The 13,651-nt window shown below is 37.7% G+C and overlaps 1 protein-coding gene across 3 annotated transcripts in view; it reads right to left on the bottom strand.

Annotated features, from left to right (window-relative positions):
• The window catches only part of LOC110843098 (putative uncharacterized protein DDB_G0277255), a 35,152-nt gene extending 24,269 nt beyond the window's left edge, over window positions 1-10,883 (bottom strand). Inside the window, exons 1-2 of one of the 3 annotated variants that reach the window (XM_035848855.1) lie at window positions 10,369-10,883; window positions 7,139-7,328 (exon numbers count right to left, since the gene is read on the bottom strand). The gene's annotated coding sequence lies outside the window, so the exon portion shown is untranslated. Of the gene's footprint in view, window positions 1-6,022; window positions 6,292-7,138; window positions 7,510-10,368 lie in introns of those variants that run through there. The other 2 variants (XM_022089016.2, XM_035848856.1) reach the window with 2 other exon arrangements.
• Window positions 10,884-13,651: the final 2,768 nt, after the last annotated feature.

The raw sequence follows: 13,651 nt of genomic DNA, 5'->3' as shown, positions 1-13,651 counted from the left end.
AACGATATGGATGTGCATTAATGCGTGGTGCAATTGCCAACAAACAATGTATGTAGTTGCTTGATGATAACTACGTACAGACGTTAAAGTAATACATAATGTGGAATCAGTTCCTGCACTTCCTTATTTACTATCTTTTACAAGAGTTTCATTCTTTGCTCAGGGTGTGTTTGTTCCGAAGTGGAAATGTAATCTCTCTTAACCCCAACGAATTTCTTAGAGAAGCGACACAAGGCATTGCTATTATTCATGAGGTTGGCGTGAGTGATCTACCGTCACGACAAATATTTACTTGAATCTTTTTTTCACACCTTGATGATATGCACATGTTCATATCTTGGGTTCAGGATGATTTTTTACAGCGGTATTAGCATGACCCACTTGCTTGGAAATCCGTCAACGTAATCTTCTTGGTTCAGTTTACATTTGATGTGCTGTCTTATCTTGGAACTATTTGTTTAACGTGAAACCATCCAGTCAGTTTATTAACCACCTTGGAAATTATCTGGAGTGACCCACATTTGTACACGATGTCTTTATTTGTTTTATTTATTTGCTGGTCGGATGGCATGGATGTTGAAAACAGTGAATATGGAAAAATTGTACAACTTCACTAAAAAGTAGGTATGCATGCATTTATTTCTGTATTTATTTCCAGTTAGTCAGGTAATAAATATTTTCTTCAAAGTTCTAATAAATAATACAACATCAAAGCATCTATTTCAAAGTTGGAACTGCAGAGTGACATGTGGCTGATCTGCATAAAAGGTTTGTTGCATTGTGTTTTTACATACATCCACTGTTCACTTGCAAGGTTAGAATGAGACATTTTTCTATGCATCCGATGATGACTAAAAGAATTGCATGACTAGCAGCGTTATCAATGAGGTTGACTTTGCAGTATCCTTTAAAATTTAAAAGGCTCTTTGGTCCAGAGAACACGAATGAGTTGGAGTTATTAGGGAGAGAGGAAGGAAGGAAGGAAAGAGGGTGGAAAAATTGGTTTGGTTACGTTATGGTCCTGCCTTAATTACCAGTTCCTCTTCATGTCTCCTCACCAAATGGAGTATGAGATACCCTACCCACGCTATATGTGGCATACCTTAGACATTAAAATGTTCTGGACAGGACAGGAAAGACAGGTAAAGTAAAATTTAAATTGTAAAGTGACGCATTCCAGGCCATATTGCACACATTCGATAATATTGTATGCTTTCCATTCCACCAGAATTATGTACAGCACTGCTGTCGGTCTTCCAGATTAGACAGGAAGATAAAGTTTGATGATCTCGATCTAGATCTGGAGTGAGGTGTAGTCACACAACGTGCATTTATTTTCCGTGGCGGATGCCACCAAACCAACAAGTTTAATTCTATGCTTTATCCAAATAGCCAAGAATTTTTCATGTGGAATATTATTATCGTGTCGTTTCTGTTCCCAAATTTTATAGCACATGACCACTTAACTGACTTATGTGCAAACATACATAATCATACAAAGGCTTATGAAAATGTGAGGATGACCAACTAGTTGAGCGTTGGTGATCATTAGATCGTATTATTTCAAGTATGAAAGCTTCTTTTAAACTTTTCAAATCAAGAATGACTCATTTATTAATTTGGCTGTTACAAGGAAGTGCCAGGTGAAAATTTCCTCTCACCCTTCCGCCTCCGTACTCCTCGTAGATATGTGCATATGATGATTACGGCTAATTCCTATAATGCAACTTGAAGCACAAGACGGGACACAAGTGCATTTTCACCATAACTAATAGTATGTGAATTTATCGCTACATGTATTCGTACATATCAGCAGAAGGAGCATGTTTTGTGGTGGCACTTGCAAGTGCTCCCCTTCCTTCCTTCCTTGCATAAACGAAACTAAAATAAATTTCTTTTCAATGTAAAGCAGTCCACCTGAGTTGGCTGGAAAATAGGTTTGTAAATATCTAAGAGTGTGCACGAAACGAAAGGGAATGAGGAAAAGTAGAGTTTCAATGTTTCATGTTTTTTTGTGACTCTGGTCACGAAACGGATGTGATCTTCTATTACGGCGAGGATTTCTACCTCGAAGGTTTTCAACTTCCTCAGTTCTATCGTCACTTCCGCTTTTTTCTCTGATTTCATTTCATTCCTAATCCACCTCCACTCAACCTCAGCTGAATAATTACAGTTTCTCACCAAAATAAAACTCACTTTGGCTTTGGTTTAGTATATTTCCAGGCGCATTAAGTAGTGCATATAATAGTGCATACAAAGCAACCTGTCAGATTTACAGGACAGACAACGCAACAACAATAGGAGGGGTCACTTCCCTTCTCCCTCTTTATTTCTATTTCTGTCCACTGCTGGAGATTCAAATGCTCAGATTTAGACCTCAACTTTTTTCACGACTATTGTATAAAATATAGAAGGAAGGAAGGAGCAGAACTAGCCAAGTACTTATAAATATCTCTGTACATATATAAATGCAATGAAGTATTATGGTCATGCTCTTATAATGGCTGCTATAGTTTGGAGTGCATTTCAAAGGAGTCATTCTAGTTTATTCTGTTTGCAATTTCGTATTAAACCTGACTTAAATTCCCGTCAATATCGACACTTGACTCAACAAGAAAGGAAATCTAGATGTAGATTTAATTTGCAGAGATCTGATTAGGCGGAACAGAGGAATAAAAATATTAGATTTACAGCAGTTAAACATCATTTCCTCTGTTATAGTTATTACTGTTTCCCGTATTTCTCAACAAAAAATGGGTGCAGTGATCTCAGGTCACTTCCTGTACATTTACTGCTTAGGGATACATACTGCATAAATTCGCCTCTGACAATGAGTCTGAGTGACCGACGATAAAACCAAGCAAACTCTTGTTACATTACAAATTCTGTAACAGTATCCTTTTCATCGACGGATTCTTTGTCCAGCTTAATTTTGGTTCTCACATACATGCAAAGCGCATATGATTAACTTTGTTAGCAAAAGTGGGCGTTTTTCTCTTTAGCTTTTTCTGGAGTATTTGCTTTGATTCAGAGTTGGGTTAAAATTTGCTGTGTAACTTACAAATTCCTTCTTATTTGTTTGAATTTGAATTTGAGCTTAAAAAGTATACACATATTTACAAGTATGCATCACGAAGTGTATGAACTGCGTATTTCAAGTAAAACAAAAGAGATCAATTTTAGTTGGTGTATTGTTTGCCTGGCCAAATTACATTCGTAGCTAAAGAAAGAATAAATATTAGATGTTGTTATACACAGGCAAAAAATGGGAGTAAAGTGTCGATTCGATCATTTTCTCTGTTCTGCTCTATTTGTGAAAACGCCCATTCTCATATTAACTTAGGACTCGTGTATCTCTTATACAAGTAAGAGTGCCATTGAATACACGATCTCTAAAAAAACCCAAAGGATTTTTGCAATTTAAGAACGTTTCAATGTTGAAACTACTAAAAATAGCAAAAACGCCCACTTCTACTTGTTCTCTTTCCAGTTCTACTTTACTTTGCGTCATGGCATTGTAGCAGCTACTAAAGTATTCCGTCTAAATCGCAGAAAGCACAGGAAACGTCAAACAACTTATTGTCTCAAATCCAAGCAAGCTTTTTTAACGCGGCGTACTTTACGTTTCATCCTTTGGTTTAAAGGATTAAACAAAAAAGTAATTTGACAAATTCCAATGCTCTCCTTACTTGGAAATGACACACGTGACCTTAGTCACTCGCATGTGGTATAAAAATAAAAGCCTAATAATGAAATGAGACAGAAGGAGCGAAAATGTTTCTTCTTATCATAAGTATGTACATAGAAATATGAAACATTATGCATACGAATAAGTACTTTTTACTCTGTGAATATATGTGAATATATGAAATTGCGACAAAGGCTATCTACCAAACAAACCATATAAATATTATATAAATACCAAACATGTCTACAATACATTTATCTGAGAATGACGATGGTTGGAGCAAAGGGGATCTTTATTGTTACGAACGACTTTACAAATACTTTCCATCATTTGGTGTAAATATCATTTTTATCATCTACGTTTTACCACGAAACACTTACATATTCGCTGCGTGTAGAGGTGATCTCAATGAGATTGTAAAGTTAAGTTCCATCGCTCCAGTAATTGAACTCAAATGCAAATCATGATGGGATCTCAAGGGTATTCAATTGCAGTTGGCATTTTTTAATGAACAGGACGGTGAATTGAGAGTGAGGGAACAAATAGTGGCAAAGCAAGTAAAGTAGCACAATCATCATCTGCAGAATGTAATAACAATTTATGTACAATGTACGCGTATTAGCAATACATTCAAACCAAACCATTATTATTTGGTATAAAAATTGTCGTAATCGTTTTCTTGTTATCACCAACACAAGCAGCGAGTAGCAGCAGTACTAATATACATAAATACGTATATGCATTGACTCATTTTACATAATTCAATAGTCAACAAGAGTGAATCGCAAAGTGTGAGATAAGTTGGTGGCAGACCTTTGCGCCTTGATTGATGTAAGTACTATATTAAAAGTAATCTTTTGGAATGCGTTATCTCAACAGCGATGAATTTAGTAGGAAAAGAACTAGACTACGTAATAAATATGTGATGGTGGTGGTGGTGGGCAATTACCTACAATTAAATTAATAATAATAAGCAAAACTGGAGATTATGTGTTCAATAATTCATAATTTTCTCATGTGGGTGGTATTCTTCACAACACATTTTCATGTAGTCACATGATTTTACCTGTAGTACAACGTACTACCAAAACTTTGTAATTTTTAAGTAAGAGAAATATACCTAAATATTGAAATTTGTAAGTGTAAAACGTTTTTTGCAGTACAGTCAAGCTAAGCTAATAATTCCAGAAGGATATGGCATTTGACTTTGCCTTCGTATCCCCTCTTATCAACAACAGCCGTGGACAATAAGAGCATGACGACTGTAAAATATTTTCATGAGAAGTGGAAAGTGGGAATTATTGTATTCTGCTAATGCTAAAGCAGATAATAATGCTTCAAGGTGATAGTGAGATCAGAAGAGGATGAAGAGATGGATGGATGCGACTTGTTGAAAAGTGCAAAATTCATTGAAATCAATGTGGTCAAAATATATTACACGCAAGATAATAAACATGACAGCCTATCCACATCCTTACTTTTATGGCGAAGGATAATGCATAACTTTTTAATAATTCAGAGGTATGCACAAATTCAGTCCTACCTACAATTAAGCATTTTCACGAAACTGGGAAACGAGTAAGGTGACGCGACCTGGCCGAGATGTGATGCTCATATACGCTGTATCTTCTAATATTGTATTACGTTTCCTTTTTGCGAATAATCACAACAAAAATCATGTACTGCTTCTGCTGATGTACAATTCCACAACGAAATACCATTCAAACGTTGTTGTTAGTACATAAGTTTGCGTATATTCACATGTAAGTAATCATGCATAATCCCTCAGATTAAAAATGGTGATATGAATCCATTAGTTTAAGCATGGGACGTTTCTCTTACACAATGATAATTTGACAACTCAAATTAGAGGTAAAAATGACAAATAGTTGTTAAAAAATCAAGAAAGTTTAAGTGAAAGTAAGTTGGGGTTTCTCAAGACATGTACATAAATATGATTTGTTGGATCTATTTTTGCTCCGTATATTTGTGGACGATGAAATAATGCAAATATATGAGAAATAAATTGATTTGTTACTCAGCTAGTCTTTAAATTGTTTTTTTCAACAAAGGTTTCCGTAAAATTGAAAAGTTTTGAAAAGTTTACAGATTGCACATTTCAGGTTCTTGAAATTTTTAAGAACCTGAAATCTTTAACATATTTAAATTTGCATAATTTGTCTCAATCCATCCCCATGATTCGTTGTATATTGTCATGAAAGCTATAAGAATCCTGCAACTACAAGATCTCACCCCACCCCTGGGGCGTCTTAAGACTTCTTGTCTTGACCAAGCTTTCTTAACTCGTGGGGTAGAAAGTTGAAAATTTCGTACCTGTTACAGAAGCGAGATTTGTGCTGTGTGAAGAAATGTGGGGGGACAGGTGGCTGTTTTTGAGCAGTGTCGTGGATGAGACAAGTTGGGTGTGGATGGGAGGTGAGAATCCTTGCTGCGGGTGGTCGTGGGGAAGGAGCACCTTTAAGAAACTGGTGCTGCAAGAGTTTGCTATTTGCTCGAGAGAAGTGAAAGTGGTTGAAGTGAGCTTAGCGGAGAGAGCGGGTGGAATGCGAGAGGGTGAGACGACGACTCCCGGGTATCTCTCTCTCTCTCGCTGGATAAGAAAACGAGAGGCAAGCAAGTGCAGAACTTCCTTCAGATTTCAATATGCTCAAGAACACCACCACCAACCACCACCAACCACGGCCACGACTTACTAGCCTTCACATCATCATAACAGCATAGCCAAAAACTAGCAGAACATGCTCCTGCTCTTTTCGTTTAGCTGTACAATTCCCAGATCTCTTGAGTCAAACCAGCTATTATAATATCATCTCTATCGAGAGCAAGCCAAGCAGCTCTAGAGAAAGAGTTGAGGTTTCAGAGGAGGGAGTTAACAATAATGCATCGTGTTGGGCCAGCCTCACTTTAAGACAGGCTCCGAATTGTGTGCATCGCTAATTATAACCAAAAACAATTCTAGCAAAAAATGTATTTAAAAAAAACAAATCAATCACAGAATTTATGCTGAACCTCAAACCTCTATTTCTACGATTGTTATGCAGATAAATTATGGACCAATATTACCAACACCATCATCACCATCGTCATCCTTCCCTCTTGTGTGATATGTACTTCCTATACACACTCTGGCGAGTACAACTTGGGTCCGCTGTTTTAAATATTTAAAGTCTCGCCACAATGAACTGATCAGTTCCACTCAACAACATATAAGTATTTAAGTAGGTATCAAAAGCTTGATGTTTTTAAGAAACTTTTTTCGACTAGGTGGTCGAGGGAGTGAACCATGATTTGCTGTTTTACATACATATAATATGCATGCCACTCGTATTCGTTGCATAGGTATATAATCAGAGGACTTGAAATGTTGATGGCAATGGCATGCAAGGTTTATAGTGAAGTATTTGAAAAATGGTTTAAAAAGATTCTTACCTCATTTGAAGTTTTCACTTTCTTCGACTTTTTAAAGAAATTATTAACCGTTGATTTTTTAATGAAATTATGTAGTGCACCAACAACTAGTTACTTAATAACCAATCCCCAATGATTAGTAGCACATCGAGCGGAATGAGTCTTGTGGATAAAATTTTGCGGAATTCTTCTTGGTTGTTGGTTGTCCTTGCTGGAATTGAAGTAATAATAATGGCGATGATGAGCAAGTTTATGAAGGCATTAAAATATTTTGCAGGTGCTCGCTCTCACTTAATCTATCCACTTTCAATTCAGTACAAAAACGGCGACGTCAATTGGCCAAACCAAACCACAGCTCAAATAATGAATCCATTTATCGCCCTAAGTTTAAGTACACGAGCACGAATAAGATAGAGCGGAGAGGGAAGAGAAGGTGAGATGAGATACCGCAACAGCGAGGATGCAATAACCAATAATAAATCAGCACCGAATAAATGTATGTAGGCAAACATGCCAAATTGATATGAACGTATTCGCCAAGCACTAAATATAATAAGGCGAGCAAGGTGGCAATGATGTAAAATTACGTTACTCAATACCACATTCCACTTACTTGGCCCTCGTCGGAATATCATCACACTCAAAAACATCAACTTTCATAAAAATCCAAGCTTAAGCATTTTTCTGTAATCATTTACCACTTCAAACTAATCTAGATGCATCGTTTATGTAGTTGGTGGTGGTGAGTAAATATCTTGTGCTAATTGATGTCACAATCTCTTAGAATTAGTTTGTTCTTTTTGTATGAATGCAAATAAAACTCATAGCATCATCCGGATTTCTCATAATTTTAAGTTTTCTTTTCTAAAAATGACACATTTTTCGCTTATTATACGTCATGATGACGGGAAGATGACATTGAAAAAAAATGAATCATAACTAATTCCCAGAGTTTATATCGTTTTTATAAGTGCTTAGAAAGTTAAAGCAGGACAAGGTATTATTCAGATGGTGGTAAGTATGACGATGGATAGTTCATGCACTTATCGCATCCTAGAGACTTATCTTTTTTCAGAAAAGATAAGTCCTGGGTGTACCGCCAATTCTCCAATATATACCGAATGGAATGAAATCACTCTTTGTTTGACATTGTGATCTTCATCCATCCGGACCACTACTACAACCATACGCGTAAGCACAAGCATTACGACCGATGATAACATTATTATGTGTATATATGTATCAAGTTGATGAGTTTACTGCATCGAGGAGATGGGATTTTGCTTCATATTCATGATGCTGACTGATGCTTGCTTACAACAGACTTCGTCAATTTCGAGGAAGGTAAGATGATAACACACCTTATCAACTTTCCATTCCAGATTCCCCACTTTGGCAAACTGGGCGAAACTGCTGCGCAAATAAAATCTCTAATCTATTTCTCTCTCTCCCTCTCCCTCTACACAATAATTGGGATAAGGTGATCGAGTGAGGGCGAGATGTGCATGAGGCATTTTGGAGGAGAATGTGTGTCATCTTTATTAGAGTTTTGTTTCCTTCGCCTTTATTTGAACGTAATGTTGTTCGCGATAATCGAATTTTGCATGAGACTTTGAAGAGGGACACAATAATTCGTCGCATCGTGATAAGATTAAGACCAAAATGAGACCAACCTTTAACCCAACCAACCAACCAACCAACCAACAATCCTAGACGGACAAACTACACATGTACAGAAGTATGTTCATGGTGTCGTATAGATGCAAATTCCAGCCAAGTTTTTTACGCGCATGAGAAAGTGAGAGGAATGGCTAGCGGAAGATGAATAGTGTTGCTATTAATATCCGCGTGTTGGGACTAAAAAGAAAAACGGGGAGGGCGAAAAGTCTATAGTGCGAGGAGGGAGCGTCTTGAGCGGAGATTGGTCTCAAGAAAAAGACGCTGCGTGCAAGAATCTGCGCGTCGCGAATCTCTTTCTCAAACTCCTCCCCCTCTCGGTTCGCCAGTCTCGTCGGTCACCGCCTCTCCCACGCTTCTTCCCACAAAACTTCTCGACCAGAACCTCCACCACATGCATACTTAACCCTTCTTTTATTCACAACCTCAGCCTGCAGTCACAGTAGCTCCCTGAGTGAAAGACTCACAGATTCGCACAAAATAAGATGAAACCTTTCCCCTTTTATTTGTCATTAGTTGAAGTCATGTGTCCAGCGTCATGCACATATTCGAAGTCTGCAAAGCATGATTGTTTATGCAGCAATTTATGGTGATCATTGATATAATCGTCGATAGGACGCGTGGATGACCCCGGAGGTGCAAGTTTGTGCACGACCCCAGAAAACCGTGGGAGTTGAAGTGGTGGTTCAGCATGGACAGTGCTTGAGGAAAGGTTCTTACGACGGTGAGGTCCTTGGCGTAGACTGCTCTCTCTCTCTCTGCCCTACTTAAACCACGCTCCCGAAAACCCGGGTAGCCTCTCCTTTCTCTCTCTCAAAACTAAAACTCTGGAGAGGGAGAAAGCATAAACTGATGTGCAGTGTGTCCCATGCTCAAACTCAATCGCTGGTTATATAATGCTTTTTTCATAATGATGGCTCTTTGCTGTGAGCGTGAGCGAATGGAAATGCCTACAAATTTCTTCTTTGCATGTCATATTCTGCACCATGTACTTACGTACGTATACTTTTCTAAATGGCGAAAAAAGGTGCTATGCAAAGATGAAAAGATGACTTTAAAGGTGGCTCAGTGTGTGCATAAAGTTTTTTTTATAGAGTGAACTGGAATATAAACGCAAGTGCTCTTATAAGACTTTCAAACTGCGTGGATGATCTGATCCACCTCCGACAAAAGTGGAAGCAGCCTCCTCATGCCTCGCACTCACTGCTAGTCCTTTTCTTTAGTTTTGGAGCAACTCTAAATTCTAATTCTGAGTGAGCTGACCAAAGAACGGTGTCTATTCTGCACAACTCGCACTGGAGATTCTAGTCTATCGATTTTTCCCACACTACCACCGCACCTACGACCATATCATCATCATCATCATCACCACCACACACACCACCCATCTTCCTTCCACTTCCTCCAGAATAATTTCACTTTCTCCTCTTTCACTCAGACTGTTGGAGTCCACATGTGTGGCCATTGGCCTGATGCCAATGTCTCTTACCTCTCTCTCTAGATCTAACATCCCTGCATACATACATTTGTACATTCATGCATGCAAACAAACCAAGTAAGCGTAAAGAACAGACCTCGTCTTCAATTTCGATTTTCGATCCTGCAGATGTTTATCCCAGAATCTGGAGCCGTTGATCCCCTGTGGCGTCTCGGGCAGAGTGCCCGCAATGGATGTTTTATGACTTGACCAACCGGAGAGATCTTGATGTGTGTGTGTATGTATTTACGTATTGGTATAAGAGAGAAGGACGATACGATCGTCTGGTCAATCTCACCCAAATCAGAAGAAAGTGTATTGGGCAAAATGTATAACGCGTGGCTTTACTTGATCTTGAGGGAAGACAAAGGCCATAAATAAGATGGGCTTTCCCAATTTCCTTGATTCACTCTTAATGTTACTTTCCACACTAGGCAATCAGTAAATCCAGACATCTGGCCATTTTTCACATTTCACCAAAATGTATCTGCCTTGTGTCAAGGAACTAATATGAGGATAAGATTATGATACCGTGGTCATAAGGAGTTCTTGATGCACAAACCTCACACACATTCAAACAGAACGATAAAATATCCTAGTACAAAACCTTTCAAGTTGGATCGAAGATTTAATTAAAAAATAATAAACGCTAAAAGACTTAATTTCGATAACTGAGAGAGATACCTTCTTGAGACGTTTTTCTTCACTTGGTTGACTGATACTGCGTCTTGGTCTGACGGCGGTTAAGTAATGAAGTTGGAAGTTGGAACCGTTAAACTTTTCTTCCTCCAAAGATTTCTTCCGTTTTCTTTTCTTTTCATTGGAAGAACCAGACCTCAAAGAATTCTATTATCCGGAGACCTCACCTATCATCATCATAAGTGAGCCAGGCCATCATCGTGTGATGCAACATGGACCACTATGTATGTCCAACCGACTTATCAAATGGACCTAAATACATACATACATATCTGCAGAATGCATGAGAGCGAGAGAGTGCGTGTGACGTAACAATGAAAAGAATATCTTCGTATGCGAATATGTGGAAAGACTGGTTCTCCTTCTGCGGGATGGATTTAAAGTTTAAAGGTCTTTGAACAGCCAAGCCAACTGCATTGAAAGGTTCTTTAAACGTGAGAATGTACGTACGTATGAAAAGAAAAGAAAGGTCGCTTCTTAAGCAACAATGGTAATGGATTGGGCCAGAGAAGAAGCTGTTGCGAGGAGGATGGAAATAGTAACGGACAACTTTCCGTTTCTTCCGTTTCTTCCTTAAGGGACTTTCCTCATGCTCCACAAGTTGCGAGAGAGGCAAAAAAGGTATAAGATTTGCCCAAGGTGATAAAAGCTCTCCCCTCAAAGACTCACTTATTTGGGAGGGTATCATTTTATTGCTTGAGAAATTCCCTCTCTTTCTCCCCAGCTCCTCGCACGTATTTATGTAGATACGAATAAGGACACAGTAGGAAGTACATCAAGTTCTGGAGGGAACCGGCTTCCTCATTATTCTCGGCTGATTTAAAATTCTTCACATTTCTCTTCTTCCAATCTTTCTTTGGAAAACCGGTCCGAATTGTTTCTTGGGAAGTTGCTGAGTTCTTTTACAAACATTGAGTGTTGCAGGGACGCAGATCTCCTCGCGAGAGTATGTACCTTTATATTGTTGCGATATAAAAATGCAACGTAGGGAACGAGAGGACTTTAAATAAAACTTGTAACTTTCCCACACCATTGGAGGTAACTTTAGTCTTATTGAAAATGTAAAATTTTTACAAACACTTTCTGCAGACAAGATGAGTATTTTACAATGTCAGAAATGATGTTGATTTAGAAATACGCATTATAAATTATGATCTTTATCGTTAAGCAAAATACACATATTTATGTACTTGTATATGTGTCGTAATACTGTTGACTTTTATGGCTGTCATGCAATTAACATGCATTTTTAATTAATACAAGTTTAAGCATTATACGATTGGAAGAACTCTATCGGACAAACAAATATTAACAATATATATCCCACAGATATATTCCGTTATCATTGCACCTTGCGTAATTACTTCCCTTTAAGGATTAAAAAAGAAGTCACGCTCATTCGTGAGCCGTATTTCACTACGACCCAGGTTTTCGCATGGGCTGCTGATGGGGCAATATGAGCAAGACTCGGAGTATCCGGATGCAATTGCATAATTGATTCTATGCAAATAGCCCACCCCTCCTTTATTATGTTGATATTGATACGAATGACCAATGTGACGCTGTAAGTTCATGACCATTGACTGTGTTTGGTTCTCACCCTCATCACCCACCTCAATTCATCCTTGCTGTCACTAATTTAAGCAATCTAGCTTCGTCAACTATTTATGAAAAATTGAATAGCGGGTCTTGTTGCTCAATCGCTTAATGCATGTACCCACTGTCCACTCTTTTCCACCATCATGTGTCTTGTGCAACAAATAACTGTTCAAATCGATTAAAGTGTGAGGGAAGAAAGAAGAAAAATGAGACAAAATCTGATTTCATAATTAAGTCCCTCCAAGTCTTGCACCATATGCGAATCAATTCATGATTTTTCTTTCTCAGAGGATAAAGTGAAGTAATGCCGGTCATTCATGAACACTGAAAAAATTAGTCTGGTCCTTGTTTCATTCGTTCATTGAAACCTGACAGCACATTCAGTAGCACCAATTGCATGTATCTAGCAGCCACTATAGAATGCGGTTTCACGTTAATGATTAGTTTTAGTCATTTAAGTCTGTTGGGAATTTTGTTGTATTTTATTTGATATGTAAAAATGGTTTTATTTATTTTTCTTTAATTTTTTTTCTGTAGTATTTCACGCGCGATATCAAGAATTGTTAATAATAAAGGGTTTCATTACAAGCAGAGTAACATGAGTGCCTTTATTCTGATTTAATGAACTCTTCAGCTTAAAAGTTCAGTGGCTGGTATCATACCGGTTTTGCATCTTTCTTACCAAAGTTTCACACTGGATCATCAGACAAGAAGTATACTTTATGGGTTGCAAGGCTAAAACGCCAGTTAACGGCATGCTATTGAAAAGGAGTAAAAAATCCTTTCTCCATTTGATTAAAAAATGTTTATATTTATTACGACAGATTCAACATTGATTGATACATGAAACGTTTACAAGCTCCTGAAGTTCATTTGTAAATATAACCCACAGTTTCATTGAATCATTTATAAGTTGTAGAATACATAAAAGGTAACTTAAAAGTAATAATTCTATTTGCACATTGTCATTCTTCTTGCAGAACCTGCTCTTCACTTAAAAAAACTATTCTTATAGAAAATTTACCTCTATGCAAACTTATTCAATCGCTAGTATCCAACGATTCATGATAAAATTACGTTCG

The sequence above is a fragment of the Folsomia candida genome, unplaced genomic scaffold (genome assembly GCF_002217175.1).
Source record: "Folsomia candida strain VU population unplaced genomic scaffold, ASM221717v1 Fcan01_Sc002, whole genome shotgun sequence".
Lineage (NCBI taxonomy): Eukaryota > Metazoa > Arthropoda > Collembola > Entomobryomorpha > Isotomidae > Folsomia > Folsomia candida.
The sequence above is the reverse complement of the archived record's forward strand: the minus strand, read 5'-3'. Positions and strand labels throughout refer to the sequence as shown.